The sequence below is a fragment of the Chroicocephalus ridibundus genome, chromosome Z, assembly GCF_963924245.1.
Source record: "Chroicocephalus ridibundus chromosome Z, bChrRid1.1, whole genome shotgun sequence".
Classification (NCBI taxonomy): domain Eukaryota; kingdom Metazoa; phylum Chordata; class Aves; order Charadriiformes; family Laridae; genus Chroicocephalus; species Chroicocephalus ridibundus.
This window is the reverse complement of record NC_086316.1, coordinates 35,053,800-35,059,349: the sequence shown is the minus strand read 5'-3', so window position 1 is coordinate 35,059,349 and position 5,550 is coordinate 35,053,800.

The window sequence follows — 5,550 nt, the reverse complement described above, 5'->3', positions numbered from 1 at the left end:
TTCACTTTTAGAGAAGAAGAGGACAGGTTTGCCTAGTGTACTAAGTAAACTATCAGACAGGGAGATGTCCATTCTCCTTCAGACCAGTAACACAAATGATCTCTACCTCCTTGCCAGGAGGCTAAGATAGGAAAAGTTCACCTAAGGCTGACAGAATTGCACTGAATTCCTCACTGAATCTCCACCTCTGATGACCCCACTGTGATTACAGACCAGAAATAACAGCTGTAGAAAAATAAAGGCTGACAACATGTCTACAGTCAAGCCGGGGAACCACGGTCCATTTTCTGCTTCCTCAGAGTTGCTATAGGACTACGGATGTGTGACCCATACTCCGACATGGTACAGAACCTCCCTGTCACAAATGGTTGTTGGGGCTAGTCTGGGGCACAGACTCCATTTATTTTTTCCCAAAATCCAGTAATCTTCAGCTCTGTGCCATGACTCTGACAGATGGAATGAAACCTGCAGGACCTGTCAAAATGAAACTGTAAAGCCAACTGGGCACAGAATAATCACAACTGAGATTTAAAGAAATAAAAGAATTGGAAATTGGGGACTACCTTGTATAAAAATTCAATTCAGAGACATTTTACAGGTAGGCCAAACTTTTAGAACCACTATTCAGTGCTTGTCATAGCTCTAGAAACTTGCTTTAAGGCTCAGGTATTTCCTATTCCGAGTTAAGGGGAAGGGTGACATAGGTTCCAAATATGCATGAGGGTGAGATGTGAGTGTAACCTAGGTATTATTCAGAAAGAGCTGCAACCCTCTGTTGGCATATCTACTGCATCTTTCAGGAAACTTAGTGACAGCTGATTAATGTCACCAGCAGAAAAATGCCCATTTGTTCTGATTCTGGTTCTTAGATTCTGGTTTTCTTATTGTTTGATATATTGAGGCTCTCTTTCGTATGAGCTATCTGTCTACAGTAGATAACAACATGGGCTAGTAATAAGTCCAGTCATAAATTACTAGCCTGGAATCATGAAACTTTGTTGCATTTCAGCCTCTCCTGTTTTCTCTTGTTACTTAGTCGCTATGTATCACATCTTCCATGGTATTCTTCTATTTCTTATTCTTCTCCTGACTCTTCAGTCCCAAAAGCAGCTTCTAATTTATCTAATGCTCCAGACTACAGCCAGCAACAGGATTTTTCCTTTGACTAGAAAAACCTGACAATTTTTCAGAGGTTTCTTTAGAAGAATGAGCAATAAGAGCTAAATGAGTCTCTGCCAGTTCACTGAGTTCCAGTGGATAGTGCCATGCAAAGTCATTTATTAGAGGCCAAATAGTAACAACTCAAACAGACTAGGTGGGATATTCGGTACATGGAAAAAGTTGTGCAGCTTTCCTTCATTGTCTCCATTCATTTGAGCTACAACTGAGCCTCTGATATAGAAATAAATTACAGAAGAATGGGAATAATCCAAGGACACGTTTCCTCTGGTAATGTTTAGCATATCATTCACGCAGGTCACTGTCCTTTTTAAGATACATTAGAGATAGCCTTTCAAAATCAAGAGGGCTTTCTGTTTTCTCTTACAAGTAACCACAAAATACCTCATCTGTATTGTGCATTTTTTACCAAAGGAGTTTGAGACTCATTAAGTCTTTAAAAAAAATGCCTTTAAAGATGTGAAAGACTTCAAAACAATATATTCTGTTAAATCAACCTGCTTTTAGGCTTCTCTAAAAGAAGTTTTCAAGATTTTCTCCCAGCTTTCTATGAAGCTATTTCCAAAATTAACATTGTTATCAGGTGGAGAAACAGGATCTAAAATACTTTCTCTGGTATCCAGTTCTTTGTGCGCTGATAAGGACAAGGAGGAACATCTTGTGAGATGAGAAAAGCTCATTTCAAATTTTCTCAGACTGTAGCAATGGTGTGCAACAAGACAGGTCAAGAAAGATTATGAGACTTAAGCCACGTATGTCTCTCAGAATATTGTTGTCCTGATTTGAGGTAGGTCAGAAGTAATTTTCTTTTCAGTAATTTTACTAAGGTCAGGTAACTTTGTTATGTGCCACACTGTAGGACTGGAGTCAGAAGAGTTCAGAGTGGGGAGGAGCAGACAGGACAAGTGACCCAAAACTGACCAAAGAGGTATTCCACCCCATCTGCATCATGCTTAGTATAAAAGCTGAGGGATCAAAGGGGTCAGCCTCTTTCTTCAACGGTCAGCATCTGAAGAGGACTCTGTCTATTCAGCTGCCTTTGATTCCATTCCATGTATTTCTGAATCGAGATCCAGAATCCATTGCTGAGCACAGTCTGGAATTTTCCCAGTGCCTGCTGGCAACGTGATCATCATCCTGAGAGCTCAGTACTGGTTTTGTAGATGTATTGTGTATATTTCATTATTTTCTTATTAATATTATTATCTTTTTATTTGATTATTAATATTTCATGAAAGTAATTTTAGTTTTCTTTTCAACCCGTAAGTCTTCTCTCCCTTACTTTCTCTCCCTTCTCTCCTGGGAAGGGAGAAAGAGATTAAAAGAGAACATCTGTCCTTCGTGTAGTGGCCAGCCCAGCCCATACCATGACAATTGTCAATGAGCAACAATGTCTAATACAAGTGTGTTGTGCTGTGGTCTCTGGGCCAATGAGGCCAATCATGAACAGCATATATACAGCAGCTATCTTCTAAAACCAAAACAAAAAGTATAAAACAATTACATTTTACTTTTAGTGCCCTAGAGGTATCTGCCCTGATTCTATGACTGGCTAAATCTTCTCTGTGAATCATCCTTGATTGGCTTAGGCTAATCAGATAATGTAGGAACATTCTAACTTTTTTGCAACCAAGACAGGTTTTTTTCATGAACATTCTCTCAGCTTTTCCAGCTAAACAAAATGGAGGCAGCGTGAAAAGAACACTGGAGCCTGAGGAGGAGTTAAGGGAGTTGTGGCAGCTCAGTCAGAAATGGAGTTACTTTTGACATAACAAATCACTTTGAAAAGTGATTCATAGTGGTGAAAACCATTTGAAATATTTGTCTATTGTGTTTAACTAAATGTGGCATCCAATCATGTTGTCCCATGGCTAACAGAATCCAGCCAGATATTTGGGAGATGATTCAATAGCAGTTCCACTGGTATGTTAAATATGCGCATACTTGGGATTTAATTATAGGTGTAACAAGCAAAACGGGACCCCTGTAACTCTCGGATAATAACTGCCTGGACTCAGGAGTAGGAATTCAAAAGTTATTAAGATCTGGTACCCCAACAATGACATTTTATTGAGTCAGTGTAAAAGACAAAGTGACATTTCATAAGGGAGCATATGAAAGGGTGATAAACAAAGTAGTTAACATGTTAAAGGGTCTTCCAAGTTGCAGTCTTGAAAGATAAATATACTGATTCTTTCCTGTTCATTTCAGTGGCAAGAGTTGTCCATCAAAGCTGGATTCAGTCACTGGTGACTCACCTATATGATGATTTTTCCAGGAGTTCTAGTAGGGAGGTCTTTGCCAGGAGTCTCTGTGGGGCTCCAGAATCCAGCCCCACATTATAATCCTCTCAAAATCTCCTTTGTGACAGACAGCAAGCAGACTCACAAGCCCAGTGACTACTGCTGTGCTATTGGACATGTAGTCAGTCAGCTTTCCAGTGGCCTGTGGGCAGAAGTCCTGTTGAGGAGAAAAAAGGTGCAGCATGGACGCAGACCATGCCTTTCCTTTAGCCATGCTGGTCTGCCCTCATGCTAGAGTTCAGCAGATATACCACCCTGTCCACTTGTTCTTGTTTTCCCTCACCTGCTACATCTTGGCCTGCTGCAGTTCTCTGATAAGTTATCAACTCTGGTTTGAGTGAACAAATGGAACACAGCCAGGACACAATTTTTTGTTGGGGGAAAAGGAGGAATCTGAAATCAAATTCATTGTAGGGTTAGGAATGATACTTTATGGATATATTTAGAGTTATATTTCAAGACAGCATCAAGTGGCAAACCTGGATTAAGCACTTCAGTTAAGCACTACCGACATGTCAGCCTCACCTCTGTGTCTGGGAAGATCATGTAACAGATCCTCCTACAATCTATGCCAAAGCACATGGAGGACAGGGAGATGATTCAAGATGGCCAGCATGGCTTCACCAGGGGCAAGTCCTGCCTGACCAACCTGGTGGCTTTCTACAATGGAGTGACTGCATCAGTGGACAAGGGAAGAGCAACGGATATCAACTATCTGGACTTCTGCAAGGCCTTTGACATGGTCCCCCACAACATCCTTCTCTCTAAGCTGGAGAGATATGTATTTGATGGGTGGGCTGTTTGGTGAATAAGGAACTGACTGGATGGTCACATCCAGAGGGTAGTGGTCAATGGCTCGATGTCCAGATGGAGAGCGGTGACAAGTGGTGTCCCTCAGGGATCCGTACTGGGACCGGTGCTGTTCAATATCTTCATCAATGATTTAGACAGTGGGATCAAGTGCACCCTCAGCAAGTTTGCCAGTGACACCAAGCTGAGTGGTGCGGTTGACATGCCAGAGGGACGGGATGTCATCCAGAGGGACCTGGATGAGCTAGAGAGGTGGGCCTGAGCAAACCTTATGAAATTCAACAAGGCCAAGTGCAAGGTTCTACACTTGGGTCAGGACAATCCTCATTATCAATACAGGCTGGGGGATGACGCGATAGAGAGCAGCCCTGCAGAAAAGGACTTGGGGGTACTGTTGGATGAAAAGCTGGACAGGAGCCAAGAATGTGTGCTTGCAGCCCACTCTTTCTTTGGTCTCACTGGAGATAAGGATCTCTTTATTACTCATTCTGTAAGTTGGAACAATTTGCAAAGCCTCTCCTGGTACTTCTACTTCAAGAGATGCAGACCCAGCAGAAGCAGATGTTCAATTCAAATTGTAACATTTTAGGATTTTTTATTTCACAGAGAAGTTTTAAGAAAGTTCTCTTTCACCACTACTCCTCTGTCCCTACGTTTGGTAAAAAAATAAATGCCAGAAATCAACCAACCAGAACTCAAAACCCCAGTCAAAGCTCTGAAAAGATGAAGCCTGGTTCATCCAAAAAAGCCATGTGAAAATGACGCAGAGCAGGGACTGTGAGCACTGTAAGTGCAGATATAACCTGCATGAGCAGACTGGGGTTGGAAAGCAGCCTGTGCACATCCAAGAGTGCTGTGGTCCTTGCAGACTCAGGTTGGAACAACCTCTGTGACTGGCATGCTCCAGAGGCAATAGAAATGTCAATATCATTTCTCTGCTTTGCCTGTCTTGCAGATTCTTCTCTTTTCGTTCATAGGTATTATCCGAGTTTGGCTTTTCCTGGGGTTTTCCAGTACCTCCATCTTTCCTATCCTCCCACATTGCTGAGATTTCATGGTAGATAAATTAAGAGAAATATTACAGAAGCTGCCCTGCATTGGCATCATTTTGCTTACCTGTCACTCCAAGCTGCCCGTCAATGCAGTAGAGAAGATGTAGTTCCTCATTACGCCACAAGGGACAGTGTTGATTGAGTTTGGAGTGCTTCCTGCTCCTCCCATGCCTCCATGCTGGAGACAAATTCTTGATGGAAAGACT